Below are 18,773 nucleotides of genomic sequence, written 5' to 3'. Positions count from 1 at the left end.
TTCTCCAGAGACACCTACTGTCACCAGCTTCTTGTGGACTTCAGAGTTATTTTACACATACAAATATGGAAGTACTTAGCTACACACTTATATATATATATATACACACATGTGTACACACTTTTCTTTTATAAATTGTACATACTGTACCTTACTACATACACTCCTATACACTCTGCTGTATCCCTATCTATTTATTTTGGAGATTGTTTTACATTTCTACAAAAAAAGGTGCTTCATTCATTGTAATGTTTGGCAGGTGCTTGATAAATTCTTGGAGATATGTAGGTATCCTGCTGAATAAGCTAAGAAGTGCTATGCAGATCGGTGTCCATGGAATGCCTTCACCCATGTACTGAGAGGAACAGTAAGTGTGGATGACATGGTGCTCACTCAGGTGGTCACAAGTAATCTTAAGACTTTGGCTCAGCCCTGGCCCAATGATCCTTGACTTCTTCCTGTGAGCTTCCCAAGTCAGGTCCTTCCATATCTAGACCTCCAGCTTTTTTCCAAGACATAGCCCATTTCTCTGTTCACCAACTAGTCCAGGTGATCCTTACTGAATCTCCCCAGTGGTCACTTGTAGAGTTAACAGGGTATCTTCTGTTCCCTTTCCAGAGTCTACACCCTGTTACTGTCAGGTATCCCCTCTTGATTTGCAATAATCTCTTTTAGAAGCAAAAACTCCACCAAAGCAAATATTGCTTTTGTCTTCCCATTCCTACTATGATATCCTGGTTCTCCTCAAGGTAGTATGGATACCTCTGGCTCTCAGGGATAGTCTAATACAAAGATGAGCACACAATAAAAGCATAGTAATTAATATCTGTGTTAATTACTTTATTAATTAATATCTTTGTTAATTACTTTATTAAAACACACAATAAATTAAATGCACATTTATTTTTAAGTATCTGTAAGATTTTTCTATTGGATATTGTTTAATTTGTATTAGTTAGTTACCCAGGCTATTTTTATGGAACAACATTCTCATACATTTTACATTTCTTGTCTGTGAGCTCATCTTCTACAGGAATTATCTTTTATGGGAGACTTCCCTTGTAGGGGACTGGGTTATGGGCTTCCCTATGGGTGGTAGTCTCTACTGGACAATACAGTGTGCACAGACCCCAAACTAGGTTTCATATTACTGTTGGCTGAGGGCTGTTGAATCATGAAGATACTGAGATCTGGGGCTTATCGCCAGCTTTTGGTACAGACCTGGGGCTCTGGACTTTGCCAGCTAAATGGGCTTCCACCCATGGGTGGAGTGAATATCCAGATACACTCAGAATACAGCACATCATTTCCACTCATCAGTATTTACCCAATAAAAGTGAAAACATGTCCACACGAAGCCTGTGTACAAATGTTCATAGCTTCATAACTCATAATAGCCTAAAACAAAAATGACCCAAATGTCCATCAACTGATAAATAGATTTAAAAAATTACATATCGTATGATAGAGTACTTCTCAACATTAAAAAAAATCAAGTACTAATATATTCAATAGCATAATAACTTTGACTTAAAGCAAGTTGAAGTGAAAAAACATCATGTGAAATAAGTCAAGCACACAGACTATGTACTCTATTATCGCATTAATGTGAACCCATAGAAAAGGCAAAATTATAGTGACAAACAACAGATCAGAGATAGCCTGGGGCTGGTGGTGGGAGAAAGGATCAACTGAAAGGGGCGCAAGGAAACATTTTAGAGAAATAGAACTGCTCTACATCTGGATAACACCAAATTTTACACTTAAATTTAGTAGACTTTATTGTATGTTACACCCGAAAAATGATGGGATAAGAAAGCACTCACCTTTTAAACACCTCTATGTGTCCCTTGGTCTTGCTTTTATACTGTTGTCTCTAATGCTTTTCATTACAGTGTTAACCACCACTGCACCAACATATTGCCTTAAAGATGGTTGTAAAGGCCCCATCTGAAGTATGTGCTCAATGGAAGTTGTTCTTTCTGGTCATTCTCATGGTAAGGTTCATTTAGAATAGGTTATGAAAAGTGGTGAAAGATTTTATTCTTTTGTTGCCAGGTTATAGGGGTCACTAAAAATTTTGAGCTGTACAGAAACCATTTGTGCTTTAGGGAGATAAAACTAGAAGCAATGTGTAGGTTGGATTACACAAAAGATGCTGGAGACAGAAAGATTGTTTAGGAATTATTACAATGGAATAATAAAAGGTTAATTCTGATCCAATGTTGTGTCAAATGGACTGGAGAGGAACAGGCGGGTATGACTACTTATAAAAATAGTATTAAGAGCACCCTGGCTGGGTGGCTCAGTGGTTGGAGCATTGACCCATACACCAATAGGTTACAGGTTTGAAACCAGGTTAGGGCACATACTTAGCTTTGTGGGTTTGATTCTTAGTTGGGCACAAAGAGGAGGCAACCTGTTTCTTTCTTCTGTCAATGTTTCTCTCCCTCTCCCTTCCTCTCTCTCTCTCAAATCAATAAACATGTCCTTGGGTGAAGATTTAAAAAAAAAAAGTATTAGGAGGGAGGGTAGGACAAGGAAAAGGGAGTGAGGTGGCTGATGGAGGTTTTGTTTGGATGGCCAGGAAGATAATTGTACTATGGTATTAATAGTATTTGGGACTATAAGAGGAAGAGCATGTTTAAACAAGTTGATGAATACTGAAAATATAAAGATATAACTGGGAAAAGAAAACCACTTTTTTTTTATAGGCAATCCTGGGGCAAATGAAGACCATAGCAGAACAATTTAATTAAGGTCTTACTAACATAAAATGGAAATCAGAAATAATGGGCCTTGATATTTCAGTAGACTTAGTTATAGAAATTTAACTTTTGATCATATTTCATAAAAAGTCTTGTGAAATAAAAAATTCTAGACTGGACAATACCACTTCAGTACAGTTGAGGAAGGAAAGAAGGCTGGAGGACATTAACATAGCAGTGATTTGGGGGGCACAAAACAAAAAGCAATTCTGAGTAGATAAATAAAGGCCATGTTTAATTTGAATTGATTCCATCTCAGTACATCATCAATAATTTAAATTTCTGTCTTGTCACTTACTAAGAAGCACAAAAGTCTCTTCCATGATAGTCAGATACAACCAACTGTAAAATACAATTTTTTTCAAAGATGGTCTAATACAGAATCTTTTTGTATGACATAGTTCATTATCTCTTTCTGAGAAGAAATTATAATAGCTTTCCTGATAAAAATACTTAAGCAATTTTCTAATGAACTTTAATGAAATTAAGACTTGCTCTAAGACCATAGTTATTTTCTCAAAAAAAAAAAAAAAAGAATTCTAATTACTTTATTATAAAAAGCCCAATTAACTTGAACTTAACTTTCTTACACTGGGTATGAATGTAGTAAATTATTACTGTTCCAATAAAATGTTTAAAATTATAAAATGTAAAATTATATGTTCAACTCAGTTGAATTGTAATATCTGCTATCTTAACAATGATTTGTTCTTGTAAACTTCTTCCTTACAAATCATAAAGATTTGGTTATTCCTTTTACACTGTTTGGTAAAAATTTTACTTTTTAATTTATGTTTTTATTTTTCATTTACAGCTTATATTCAATAGTATTCTGTGATGGTTTCAGATGTACAGCAATGTGGTTAGAAAATCATGTACGTTACAGAGTGGGTCCTCCTGCTGCTTCAAGTGTCCACCTGGCCCCATGCATAGTTATCATGATGTTGTTATTATTGTTGTTTTTCTGTGTTTTCTTTTCTTTCTTTATCACCATATTATCAACTATATTCCCTATGCTGTAATCTACATCTCTGTGACTATTCTGTAACTACCCAGCCCTCCAATACCCACCCCTCCGACAGCTCAGACTGCTCTCTGTGTCTATGAGGCTTTTTCTATGGGTTAAAGTTTTAAATTCCTCTTTGGCAAACTTGCAATATCAACTTTTGTTTATGTAGTTTTTGATACAAGAAAGAGAACTAATAAGTGAAGTAAGATCCAAGGTATAGTTTTTCTGAGACTGGCAGTGGGAAGATGGGGGATGAGAATAATAAAATATTAAAAATAAAAATCTGTTGCATAACAATGTGAATGTACTTAATATTGCTGAACTGTATATCTAAAAGTGGTTAAACTGATACATTTTATGTGTGTGTATTTGTGTGTATGTTTATTGTAGCAAAAAATAGTAGTGCTTGTTTTGGCAGCACATGTATTAAAACTGGAACAATACAGAGAATATTAGCATGGTCCCTTTGCAAGGATAACATGTAAATTCATGAAGCTTTTTGTATTTTAAAATAAGTAGATAGATAGACAGATAAAAGTAAAAATCATGGAGACACACGGTTGGGAGAAACAGGAGGCAAGGCTAGCAACCTTTGTAGTTGGGAGGATGCTGGAATGATTTACATGTGAGGTCATCAAGATCCCAGACAGAAGCAACTGGCTTTGGCAGTGAATATTTCCATCTGTGGTCATAGCTATAGTGTAGACATCGCCATGCATTGTAGTTGTGTCCTCCTCCCTGAGTCTCCCGCTTTCCAGCAAAGGACACTGCCACCCACCCAGCTGCACAAATCCGAAGCCAAAAAATCATGATTTATTTTCTCCTCTCTGAATCCTTCTATCAGAAAATTCTGCACAAAAACATCCTTGCCCAGTACATACTATGTGCTGTTTGTTCTCCACACAACAATCAGAAAGATGTTTTGTAAACACAAATTAGACAATGGCACTCCCTTGGATAAATTCCTTTAATATTTTCCCACTGAATTAAGAAAAAAAAAAAAAAAAAAAAAACAACTAAACCCCTTACCATGGATCACTAGGTCTTGTATAATTCAGACTTTGCCTAACTCCCTAACCTCATCTCATAACATTTTCCCCCTTAATGCTTTCTGAATGTACTGGCCTCAATGGATTCTCAGAACATGCTGAGCTTTTCCCCACCTCAGCCTCTGGGTACCTGATGTTCTTGAGCTAGGAATGTTTTTTCACTGAGTCCTTTCCATCACATCTTAGCAGAAACATCATGTTCTAACAGAGGCCTTCTCCTACCTCCCACTAGTCATCTTCTCTGTTAATAACACTATTCAAATCTGTGCTAATTTTGGTTAGTTTTATACTCTGTTGCCTGCAATAACTGCTATATTCCCAGAGCACAGGCCTAGAACAATGCTTGGAAGACAGCAGACATTCAATAAATGTCTTGTTTAAGGTCACATACCAACCAATGACAGAGCTGGATTGGAGTCCAGGTCAACTGATTTCTGTTCTGTAACCTTGAGATGTGAACTGAGAGAAAGTTCTGGTTTTGTGTGTGCACTGTGAAGGCAGAAGGGTGGTTGTCTTCCTGGAGTGATTTTTGGGCATAGACTGGACTCAAATCACCCCTTTGTCAATCAGCCATGATCACAGGTTGGGCACCTCCTGAGGCAGGTCTGAGCTGCTGCCATCCCCAGCCAATTTATATGAGCTCAGCGGGAAGATCCAGCGTACACACATGAGCCAAGGTGATCATACCGGGTTGTCAGCATCAGTAAGTGTGGTGATTGTTACCCCTTAAGTAAAGCTTCTGCTGAGGAATTCTGAGCTCTGCTGGTTCTAGATTACTTATGGGACCACTACACATATTCAAAAACAGGTTGTTTTCAATGGGTGAAAAATTTGCTTATAAGTCAGTTGTGTGGAACTTGGCAATTCTCTCAGAAATGCCATCTACCTGGTGACCTGCAGGCTAGCCCATCAAACTCATTTAACCCACAGTGCATCTGCCATGTGCAGGGTAATTTCATCAGTGAGTAAAATGGGTTGCTTTTCATACTATATTCCAGGTGGATCTTGTAGTTCAGAGAAGATAAACACATGAAAAATGCCTGTAATTAAAGCACAATAAAAACTCTAACTGGCACCAACCAATTTCTCTACATTTTTGTGCACACTTGATATAGTTAGTCTTTTTAACTTTAGTGATTCTAATAGCTATATAGTGGTATCTCAATGTGGTTTAATTTGCATTTCCCTAATGACTAGTTTGGTACCTTATTGTGTGCTTCTTTGTCATCCCTGTATCTTTGGTGACAGGGCTATTCAAATATTTTGCCCAATTTTTCAGGGGTGGGGAGTTGTTTGTTTCCTTATAAGTGAATTTTGAGAGATCTTTATAGACTTTGGATACAATTTTTTTACTAAATATATGATTTTCAAATATTTTCTCTTTGTGATTCATCTTTTCACTCTTTTTTAAAAAATAAAAAGTATATTTTTACTGATTTTAGAGAGAGAGGAAGAGAGAAATATCAATGTGAGAGAAACATCGATTGGTTGCCTTCCATATGCACTCCAATTGGGGATCAAACCCACAAATCTAGGTATGTGTCCTGAATGGGAATCAAATCCCCAACCTTTTGGTGCACAGGATGACACTCCAACCAACTGAGCCACATTGGTCAGGGCATCTTTTCATTCTTAGCAGTGTCTTTGAAGGGCAAGCATTTTAAATTTGATGAAGTTCAGATGACCAGCTTTTTTCTTAGTGTCCATGCTTTTGGCATCATATCTAAGAAATCTTTGCCTAACTCAAAGTCAGAAATGTTTTTCCTGTATTTTTCGAAATTTTTATAATTTTAGGTTTCTAAAAAAATTTGCTAACAATGATAGAAACAGATGAGTAGTTTCCCCCACCACTCCAAAAATTTCTTTCCTATACCTCCCTCTTGCATTTTTCCATTCAGACTCCATGTTGGTAAGAGAAAATGACAGGTGGGTGCTTCTTGCACATATGTGATAAACTTGCTCATACCTTTCCGAGGACCACAAAGTGCAAGATTTCCCTGTCATCCTCAGGTTGGACAGGGGTCCTGCGCAGAACTGCACAGCCAACCTCTGAGGAGGGGTGGGCAGATGCTGGGACTGAGGGAGGCCCCACATGAGTCCTGCCACTAACTTCTAAGCAGTGTCAGGCCTGGAGGAAGGGCTGTGATAGTGACAGGAAGAGGAGGGATGAAGGTGAGAAGTGAAGTTAGGGGCCTGCAGCCCCTTTCCAGTAAAGATTTGTATGTTTCAAGTGCACAGGAGCCGTTGGGGCATTCGGTGGGTGGCTGCCTGTGACCACAGCAGACCCCAAAGCATTGAGTGTCACCAGCACTCGTGTAACTGGAATCTCCATTCTAGCCACTCTCTACTTCAACTCCTTAAATACATGGCGGCTGGCTTCCTTTCAAAACTCCATTTTTGTCACTGTTCTTTCCTCCCCCAAAACTTAGTGCAGTGGTCTTCAAATTTCCCCCAAAGGACTACAGGATTCTCGGGGCTCAGCCAGGGCCTAACGGTGAAGGGTAAGAGGAAATGGGGGAAGGAGACACAGCTATCAGCCACCTGGCCCCTACAGGCTTTGCCTCTGCTCTTTGCTTCAACCAGACAAAGCAGATGGGGTATTCTGTATTTCCCAGAGTTCTCTTCAGAAGGAGTGTTCTATTCTTACAAAAGAGTTTCCTTGTCAAGACGCTTTCCGGAGAAAGCTGAGACCTTGTGGTCTGGGTGCTGGCTGGCTGCCTGACTTGAGGAAAGCGGTGTTTGCTCTCTGCATTCAGAGGGCAGAGGGACACTTCAGGCAGCAAAGGGGCAGGAGGGCCAGCCTGTGTTCCATGGTGAGCCCCCACCCTGTGACTTCAGATCTGAAGAAAACTGACAAAACTGTATTACAAAGTGCGTGACATAAGTAGGTTTTTTTTTCTGAGAGGGAGTGTATTTTCTGAGGTTCATGCCTAGATTGTCATGGAGGAAAACAGTGAATAAAAGTGAATCTGGAGGGTGAGACTTCAGGGCTCAGCCAAATTCTTGGAGAGGCACAGGGTTGCCTTGTCTCCAACCTGGATGTTGCAGTAATCCTTGGCTGGGAGTTCACAGTTCCCATCTGGTTACACGTATTTTGGGGCTCCAGGTGGGATTTTTTTCCTTTTTTAAAAGTGAAGCATAGTTTACATATGTCAAAATGTACATATTTTAGGTGCATAGCTCAATAATATGTGCCTAGATTCTTACAGTTTTATACACCTATATAATTAGTTATAGACTATTTCCACCATTCCAGAAAGTTCCCTCATTTCCCTTCCCAGTCACCATGATCTGCTCAACCACTAATTTAGCCAATTTTTAAACTTCATATAAGCTAAATCATACCGTAGATGTCCTTTGTGCTTGGCTTCTTTTGCTCAGGGTAATGTTTTTGAGTTTCACCTATGTTGTTACTTTTACGAATATATATTTTTAATAGTTTGTTTTTTTATTGCTGTGTAGTAGTATTCCATTGTATGTCTATTGCCACATGTGTTTATTCAGTTCTCTTTCTGGTAGGCATTTCACTTGTTTCTAGTTTTTGGGTATTTTGAATAAATCTGCTAAGAATAAGTCATTTTTCTTGGATATATACCTAGGAGTGGAAATCATGGATTAAAGGGAAGGTTTTAACTCCATCAGCAATTCCTGAGGGCCTAGTTGCTCCATCTACTCCAACACTTGGTTTTTTTCAATCTTTTAAATTTTAGCCATTTTTATGAGTATGTAGTGTATCTCACCATTGTTTTAATTTGCATTTTCCTAGTGAGTAATAATTTTTAACACCTTTTCATGTCCTTATAGGTCATTTGGATATTTACTTTCATGAAATGCCTATTTAAGACTTGCCTGTACTTTTCTGCCTTGCTTTGTTCTGTATTGGAAATGCTCTTTATATATCTGGATGTGAGTTCTTTGTTCTATCTATCTTATCTATCTATCTATCTATCATCTATAATCTATCATACTTCCTCCCAATCTACAGCTTGTCTTTTTTACTTTCACAATATGTATTTTTTGATGAGCAGTAGTTTTTAATTATGATAAGCCTACTTTTCTTTCATGGTTATTGCCTATGACATGTTTTACAAACTTAAGGTTCAGAAATATATCTTCCTATATTTTATTTTAGATACTTTATGGTTTTAGCTTTTACATTTAAATGTATAATTCATCTTGCATTTATTTTCTGTATGGTGTGAGGGAGGAATAATAAATTTTTAAAATTTACAGATACCGACTTGCTCTAATACTACTTATTGGAAAAAAATAAAACCCTTACAGCTTCTGGCCAAGATGGAGGCATAGGTAGACATCTTTTACCTCTTTGCACAGCCATAAAGGTAACAACTACCTCATAACAAAACAAACAAACGAACAAAATCAACCAGAACTGCCAGAAAATTGAATTATATGGAAGTCCAAAAAAACAAAGATATAAAGAAGTAATACTCATCCAGATGGGTAGGAGGGGTGGAGCCAGGGAGCCAGGGTGGAGAGAATGCAGTGTGGCAGCAGTGGTGGCAGTGGCTGGGACCGGCTGGCAGAACAAGCAGTCACACATTATTAAAGCCAGGAGGGACACCTGGGGAGTGATCCCAGCCCTAGGCCAGACTGCGCAGCTCATGGTTCCAGCATCAGAAAAATAAATCCTTATTGATTCTACCTGTGAAAACCAGTGAGGGTTGGGATGGGAGAAGAAACTACTGGTCTCTCAGGACAGTCCATTTAGAGGGCTCCCACGGTCCTAGACCATTCACAAACTCACCAACTCTGGGAACCATAATGAGGGCAACAGCTAGAAGAGCATAAGTCACATACAGGAAGTGGGTGAAGTGACTGGAAAAGGGGCAACTGCTGAGCAAGTGGAATTGTTACCTCTGACCCCTCCCTCATATACAGCTTCACAAACTGGTGAAACGGGTTGCCCAGCACTGACGAATACCTAAGGTTCTGTTCCTTACAATGTAACAGGTGCAGTAGCTCTAGTTAAGACACAGAAGCAAACACAGAAGGTTGTCAAGTTGAAGAGACAGAGAAGTAAGGCCTGAAATAGGGAGCAGATCAAGGCTTCAGAGGGAGAACTAAGTGACAAGAAGATAGCCAACCTAACAAACATAGAGCTCAAAACACTGGTGATAATGATGCTCAGAGAAATGATTGAGTATGGCAAATGCATGAATGAGGGAAGAAGTGAAGGCTAAATTAAGTGTAATGAAGAAAAATTCACATGGAACCAATAGTGAAGGGAAGAAAGCTGGGGTTGAAATCAATGTATTGGAACATAGAAATAAGTAGTCAACCAGTACAAAATGAAGAAAGAAGAAATAAAAAATGAGGAGAGGCTTAGGATCCTCTGGGACAACTTTAAACATCTGAATTATAGGGGTGCCAGAAGGAGAAGAGGAAGAGCAAGACATTGAAAACATATTTGAAAAAATAATGAAAGAAGGAAAATTTACCTAATTTGGTGAAGGAAATAAACATACAAGTCCAGGAAGCACAGAAGTCCCAAACAAGTTGGACCCAAAGAGGACCACACCAAGATACATCACAATTAAAATGGTGAAGGTTAAATATAAAGAGAGAATCTTAAAAGCAGCAAAAGAAAGGAAGAGAGTTACCTACAAAGGAGTTCCAATAAGACTGTCAGCCGATTTCTCAAAAGAAACCTTGTAGGCAAGAAGGGACTGGCAAGAAGTATTCAAAGTGATGAAAAGCAAGGACCTATAAGCAAGATTACTCTCTCCAGAAAAGCTATCATAGAATGGAAGGGCAGATAAAGTTCTTCCCAGACACGGAAAAGCCATTATGAAATGAAATATTAAAGGGACTTATTTAAGAAAAAGATCAAAACTATGAACAATAAAATAACGAACTCTCAACTATCAACAACTGGATCTAAAAGACAAACCAAGCAAACAACTAGAACAGAACAGAACCATAGATATGGAGATCATATGGGTGGTTATCAGCTGGGATGGGGGAAAGGGAGAATGGGGAAAAGATGCGGGAATCGAGAAGCATAACTGATAGGTACAAAATAGACAGGGGGATGTTAAGAATAGTAAAGGAAATGGAGAAGCCAAAGAACTTATATGCACAACCCATGGATGTGAACTAAGTGGGAGAGGGGGGATTGCTGGAGGTGTAAGGGACAAAGAAGCCAGTGACTCTCAAACCAGTAGGAGATAATTAACAGATGAATTATAGAAAAGGGTCCAGGAAATGGCATTCCACAGCTCCTCACACATATCTATGGGAACAAAAGGAGGAAGATTGTCATCACCAAACACAGAGAAATGGGAAGATATAGCTAGAAGACTTTGTAAATAAGTTGGAGGTAGACCTATAACTAGATTACCCATAGTTAATCACACCCTTAGTTAAATAGTTAATTATATTAAATTGTAAACCTGGATTAACTAGTAATGGAAAAATGAAGGAGAAGGGAAGGGGAAGGGGAGCTAATCATGTTAGTATAAAACTAGCTTTTTTGTCTATTTTGCCCGTACATGCCCCTTGCTGGTTGTGTGCCTAATTCTGCAGATTCGTGAATAAATGCCTCGCTTTGCTGTTGAAGTCCTGTGTCCCGGCGTTTTACTGTGAGCATTTCTCACAATTTTGGGGCTCATCCAGGACCCTCTGCCAGCTCAACCCAAAACCCACCCACTTCACAGTGTCTGGAAATAGATCTGAGACTTCTTGTTGGGACAGCAGTAGAACTGATGCAGGGGAGAAACAAAAGCAAACACCGCAGTAACCAGGCAACCTCTTGCATGAGCCAAGGTAAAAAAAATAGACTTAAGTACTTCCTTGGTGGTTGGGCAACCTCAGAGATTGAGTGTGTGTGTGTGGCTGAGACATATCTCAAGATATGAAGTGAGTGTGGAGTCCCAATCCATGGTCCCGTTCTCCCAGAAGGGAAATGGCAGGAGACGGATGAAGCAAATCTTGGGCTGCATGCAAGAAATCTCCAGTACAGGGGGTTGAGCACACGGGACGTGAACAAGAAACCTCCAATAAGGGGGGTTGAGTTCTTGGGCTGTGGGCAGGAAACCTCCAATATGGAGGGTTGAGCTTACGGTATGTCCATATATAAGAAATCTCCAGTAAGAGGGACTGGGTATACGGGGCCTGTATACAAGAAACTTCCAATATGGGGGATTGAGGTCATGGGTTCATGTTCAAGAAACCTCCAGTAAGAGTGGTTGAGGACATAACGAGATTCAGCCACAGCCGCAGGAATTGACTGAGGATGGGAAATAAAAATTCTAAACCTAGGGAAACTAAAGAAAATGGAGCATTCCACCCAATAGTCCATTAGGGAAAATGTTAGCACATTGGGCAGAAGATCCCCAGACCCAGAATAAGAAAAAACAGAAAATGTTAAAATATTGCTGTCTCCTTTGGCCAAAGGAACCCATTAAGGGGCAATCTGTTCGCTGGTCCCAATTTGGGCCTAATGAAACTTGGGTTTGTCAAGCCCTGATCTTTTTTTTTTTTTAAGATTTTATTTATTTATTTTTAGAGAGAGGGGAAAGGAGGGAGAAAGAGAGGGAGAGAATCATCAGTGTGTGGTTGCCTCTTTAGCACCCCCAACTGGAGACATGACCCACAACACACGCATGTGCGCTGACTGGGAATTGAACCTGCGATCCTTTGCTTCACAGGCTGGCACTCAATCCACTGAGTCACACCAGCCAGGGCCCAAGCCCTGATCTTATATGTGAGCGATCAGGTATTAGCTTCTAAAGAAGAGAAGGGATATGCTCTCTGTTGGTTACAACCTACCGGCAGGTCTACAGGGCTCTTCCCTGTAAAAGAAAAAGAAGATAAAAGCTGGGACCTTCTATCCTGTCTCCTGCTGCCTTACAGCCATGGCCAGCTGGTGACCAACTGAGCAAAGGTACCACAGACAGACACTACAGACAAAACAGACCAGGACAGCTAACAAGTGCCCAACCAGTAGCTGTGCCCACAACATCAGCGACACTGGTGGGAACTTACTCTAGATTAAGAAAAGAACTAGGACAATGTAAGCAAGACCTGAAAAACTTTCTCATTCCCTCAGAGCAGCCGATGTTTCCCTTTAGAGAGATCCTCATGGGCCCAGGACAAATTAGATATGTCAAATGCTCCTTTAACAAGCACTGAAGACTTCTGGCCAAGATGGAGGCATAGACAGATACGCTGCTGCGTCTCCCTCCACAGCTAAGAAGGAATACAACTACCTCAACCCTAGAAACAACCAGAAGTTACAGAAAATCAAACTACATGAAAGTCCAGCAAACAAAGAAATAAAAAAGAAATACTCATCCAGACACGTAGGAGGGGCGGAGCCTGGGGCAGAGAGGACGCAGTGTGGTAGCAGTGGTAGCAGCAGCAGTGGCAGCAATGGCAGCAATGGCAGGCCAGAGGAAAGCACATTCACATGTTTTAAAACGTCAGGAGGGACACCTGGGAAGCATTCCCAGCTCCTCACCAGACCTCACAGCTCATGGTCCCAGCACCAGGGAAAATCAAGCCTTATTGCTTCTGACAGTGCAGACCAGTGGGGGTTGGGGTGGAGGCAGAAACTGCCAGTTTCTCAGCAGAGTCTGCTTGTCTAAAGGGCCCCTATGGTCCTACAACATCCACAGACCTACCCACTATGGGAATGATGGTCAAGGCAGCAGCTAGAGGGGCTTCAGTTCAGTGTGGAAGTGGGAGAGGTGCCTGGAAAAGGGGCGAGTGCTGGAGAGGTGGCATTGTTTTCTCTCAGACCCCTTCCCCACATATAGTGCCACAACACGATGAAACAGGTCGCCCTGTACTGACAAATCCCTAAGGCTTCGTCCCTTACAATGTAACAGGAGCCACAGCTCTACCTGGGACACGGAGACAAACAAACACAGGAGCCTGTCATAATGAAGAGACAGAGAAGTATGGCCCAAAAGAAGGAAGAGATCAAGGGAGAACTAAGTGATGAGGAGATAGACAACCTAACAGATGCAGAATTCAGAACGCACTGGTGATAAAGATGCTCACAGGCTTGACAAATATGCTTGAGTATGGCAAATGCATAAGAGAAGAAGTGAAGGCTATGCTAAGTGAAATGAAGGAAAATCCACACAAAACCAATGCTGAAGGGAAGAAAACCGGGGTTCAGATTAGTGATTTGGAACATAAGGAAGAAAAAAAACAATCAACCAGTGCAGAATGAGAAAGCAAGAATTGAAAAAAGTGAGGAAAACTTCCCAAATTTTGCAAGAGATGAACATACAGGTCCAAGAAGCACGGAGGGTACTGGGCGAGCTGGACCCAGAGGGGACCACACCAGGATGCATCATGACTGAGATGCCAAAGGTGAAAGATAAAAAGAGAGTCCTGGGGGCAGCAAGAGAGAGGTAGAGAGTTGCCTACAAGAGGGTGCCTATAGGACTATCAGCTGATTTCTCAGAGGACATTTTGCAGGCAGGAACGGACTGGCAAGCAGTATTCAATGTGATGAAAGGCAACCTGCAACCAGGATTACTTTATCCAGCAAAGCTATCATTTGGAATTGAAGGGCAGATGAAGTGCTTTCCAGGCAAGGTAAAGATAAAGGAGTTCATTATCACCAAGCCATTATTATATGAAATGTCAAAGGGACTTAAGAAAAAAAGATCAAAACTATGAACACTAAAATGACAACAAACTCACAACTATCAACAACTGAATCTAAAAAATAAAAACAAAAACAAACTAAGCAAACCAGAATAGGAACAGAATCATAGGGATAGGAATCATTGGGAGGTTATCAGCTGGGAAGGGGGACGGGGAGAAATGAGGAAATGGTGCAGGGATAAGATGCATAATCGGTTGGTACAAAATAGACAAGGGGAAGTTAAGAATAATATAGGAAAGAGTGAAGCCAAAGAACTTATATGCATGACCCATGGACATGAACTAAGGGGAGGTGGGATTGTTGGAGGGAAGGGGGGTGATGGGCAGAGGGGAGCAAAGGAGGAAACAAATCGGAACTACTGTAACAACATAATCAATAAAATATACTTAAAAAAAAAAGCACTGAAGTTAGAAACTTCAAGCGTGATATGAAGTGCTTGGTAGAGAACCCCTTTGGATTGACAGAAGAGTTAGATCAGTTCCTTGGACCCAACACATACATGTGTACAGAATTAACATGTATACTAGACATTCTCTTCAGTAGGAAAGAGGAGGAATGATCAGATGGGCTACTATGAGGATATGGGAAAGGGAACATCCTTCTGGTCAGGGAATTGTCCCGGCTGAACAAAAGTTTCCCAATATAGATCCTAGATGGGATCATCACAGGCTGGATGATAGGGCTCAGATGAGAGACCTTAGGAGCCTCATCATTAGGGGCTTCAAGGAGTCCATTACCTAAGCACAGAATGCCTCCAAGGCAAGAAAGACATGAAGCTTCATCAGCATTTCTACAGAAGCTCAGGGACCAGACGAGCAATTATTCCGGTCTAAATCCAGATAACGCTGCAGGGCAGGGACTCTTAAAAGTCACCTTTGTAACAGAAGCTGGACAGATATTTGTAAGAACTTGCAGAAGGTAGATGAATGGGCCAGATAGAACAATTGAAAAACTCCTCAGGAAAGCTCAGAAAATGTACATTAGAAGAGAGGATGAGAAGCAGGAATTTCAAAAAGCTGCAGGATATCTCTGCAAATCTAGAAACTTTTATCTGCCAGATACTGAGTTTGAGTATAGTCCTTCACAGTGTGGAAAAGAACAAGGATTGGAAGCATGTTATGGTTAAATCTAAAGAAGTAGAAGGTATTTAGAAAGTTTGTTAATGTTGCAGGTCTGTGGAAAGTCGTAATAATAAAAAGGAAACAGTTATGGAAGTTTCAAATCTGGGAAAAGGAAACCTCAGCTGCTTGTATTCTGATTTTATAAAAGTGTATTTTGGTCTGTTCTGTCGTAGAATTCTCTGTATCTGTTTTTGACCAATGAGACTTAGGAAAGGTCATCTTTAAACCGGTCAGGGAAGGAATCCCTGTGATGCAGATAAAGAACTGTTGATCGACAGATAAAGAATTACCAGAAAAATTGCCACCAAACTGCAACTCTTATTCAATTAACCTTTTTCTAAACCTTTTACCTACCCTTTCTTCTCCTTATAAAAAGTTCAGCTTGAAATGAGATGTTAAGATGGTTTTTGAGGGTACATAACCTGCCATCTACTCAGATCACCAGCTATCTGAAAAAAGTGTCCATAAAATTTCAGTTCTTATTTCTCTTTATTGGTTCTGGTAGTCGCAGGAAGCATGAACACTAACTTTTCTAGTTTCAGCATCACTGCCCAACCACCTCTATAAGCAACACACCCAGGGCGTGGACTCAGTGGGCACCAGAGCCCCCCTAAAGTAAGTCTTGCTTTGAGGAGTAGGGCCCTACGCAGCTGATCCTCACCATGTTAAGAAGTCAGTGGTCAGTGGTCAAACTCTGTCCTTGCAGGAGATTGGCCTGGGGATAAATTCCTCCCATTGTATACCAACAGCAATCAAGGCTCAACTACAAGAGAAGGTGCACACAGCCTATACAAGGGGCATACCTCTAGTGCCCAGCTTGGGTGATTGGAGAGGTCGTGCCATTAGACCCTAAAGAATACTACTACATTAGACCACTCTACAAAGCATGGGAGACTTAACAGCTCTACCTAATACATGGAAACAAACACAGGGAGGGTATCAAAATTAAGAGACAAAAAACATGCCCCAAATAAAGGCACACACACACAAAAAACCCCATCAGAAAAACAACTAAACAAAATGGAGACAAGCAGTCTACTAAATGCAGAGTTCAGAACACCGGTTATAAGGATGCTCGAAGAACTTAATGAGAATCTCAACAGCATAGAAAAGCACCATCCAGAGATGAAGGATACACTAACTGAAATGAAGAATAATTTATAGGGAATCCACAGTAGAGTGGATGGAGCTGAGAATCACATCAGTAATTTGTAATATAGGGAAGCAAAAACATCCAATCAGAACAGCAAAAAAGAGAAAGAATTAAAAAAAAAATAATAAGACAAGGATAGTGTAAGCAGCCTCTGGGACAACTTCCAGCATACCAACATTCACATCATGGAGGTGCTGGAAGGAGAAGAGAGAGCAAGAAATTGAAAACCTATTAAAAAATAATAATGACAGAAAACTTCCCTAACTTGGTTAAGGAAATACACATACAAGTCCGGGAAGTGCAGAGACCCAAACAAGATGAACCCAGAAAGGCCTACACCAAGACATATAATTAAAATTCAAAAGGTTAAGTACAAAGAGAGAATCTTAAAAGCAGCAAAGAGAAAAGCTGTTAGTGACCTACAAGAGAGCTCCTGCAAAGTTGTCAGTTCACTTCTCAATAAAAACGTTGCAGGACAAAAGCGAGTGGCAATAGGTGAGAATCCGCGAAGTAGGAACCTTACATTTATTTTAGTATTTATATATATTTTAAGGCTTTATAAACCCTTTCCACACACTTATAAACTGTTCCCAGTCCCTTATTAACCTTTCCCACTCCCTTACTAACCTTTCCCACACTTTTATAAACACTACTTATGTTCTTAAACATATTCTACACTCTTAAACCTACGTAACTTTAACAACATACGTATACAATACCAGAAAATCCCACAATATAGCGAAAAATCTGCGATAAATAATTAAATATAATATTTTTAAAAATCCCGTGATACAATGAGGCTGTGATAAGTGAACTGAGAATAGAGAGGGACTACTGTAAAGCCTCATTGCTTCTGACTGTGAAAACCAGTGGGGCTTGGGATGGCAGAAGAAACTGCTATCTCTCAGCAGAATCTGTTTGTTTAGAGGGCCCCCATAGTCCTAGAACAACCACAGACCCACCCACTCTGGGAAGCATCACCAGGGCAACAGCTAGCTATATTGGCACCAGACCCATATTGGAAGTGGGAAAAGTGCCTGGAAAAGGGCAAGTGTTGAGCAAGTGGCATTGTTCCTTCTCAGACCCCCTCCCCAATAACATCACAATATGGTGAACCAGGTCACCCATACTGAAGAATATCTAAGGCTCCACCCCTTGCAATGTAACAGGTGCGACAGCTCTACTTAAGACACAAAATCAAACACAGGAGCCTGTCAAGTAGAGAAGACAGAGAAGTATGGTTGAAAAGAGGGAACTGATCAAGGTTCCAGTGGGATAACTAAGCGATGAGGAGATAGTCAACCTAACAGACAAGGAGATAGCCAACCTAACAGACATAGAATTCAAAACACTGGTGATAAATATGCTCACAGATTTGACAGATATGTTTGAGTGTCGAAAACACAGAAGGGAAGAAGGGAAGGCTACATTAAGTGAAATGAATAAAAATCAATATGAAACCAATGATGAAGGGAAGGAAACTGTGTTTCAAATCAATGATTTGGAACATAAGGAAGATATAAACAGTCAACCAGTACAGAATGAAGAAATAAGAATTGAAAAAAATAAGCAGAGACTTAGGAACCTTTGGGACAACTTAAATAGTGCCAACATCCAAATCATAGGAGTGCCAGAAGGAGAAATGAAAAACTTATGTGAAAAAATAATGAAGAAAAATGTCCTAAATTCGGCAAAAGAAATAGACATATAAGTCTAGGCAGCCCAGAGAGTCCCAAATAAGCTAGACCCAAAGACACATCATAATGAAAATGCCAAAGATTAAAGATAAAGAGAGCATCTTAAAAGCAGCAAGAGGAAAGCAGAAAGTTAACTACAAAGGGGTTCCTATAAGACTATCAGCTGATTTCTCAAAAGAAACTTTGCAGGCAAGAAAGGACTGGCATGAAGTATTCAAAGTGATTAAAAGTAAGGGACTACAACCAAGATTACTCTATCCAGCAAAGCTATCATTTAGAATGGAAGGGCAGATCAAGTGCTTCCCAGACAAGGTAAAGCTAAAGGAG

The 18,773-nt window shown here is 40.1% G+C and overlaps 1 non-coding gene across 1 annotated transcript; it reads left to right on the top strand.

The window, feature by feature from the left end:
* The first annotated feature begins 4,179 nt into the window (after nt 1–4,179).
* LOC150021638 (U6 spliceosomal RNA) lies at nt 4,180–4,286 on the top strand. The gene has a single exon (XR_016513438.1). It is a non-coding gene; the product is annotated as a U6 spliceosomal RNA (small nuclear RNA).
* Nucleotides 4,287–18,773: the final 14,487 nt, after the last annotated feature.

The sequence above is a fragment of the Furipterus horrens genome, unplaced genomic scaffold (assembly GCF_987537825.1).
Source record: "Furipterus horrens unplaced genomic scaffold, mFurHor1.1.pri manual_scaffold_1, whole genome shotgun sequence".
Lineage (NCBI taxonomy): Eukaryota > Metazoa > Chordata > Mammalia > Chiroptera > Furipteridae > Furipterus > Furipterus horrens.
This window is presented reverse-complemented; position numbering and strand designations above follow the sequence as displayed.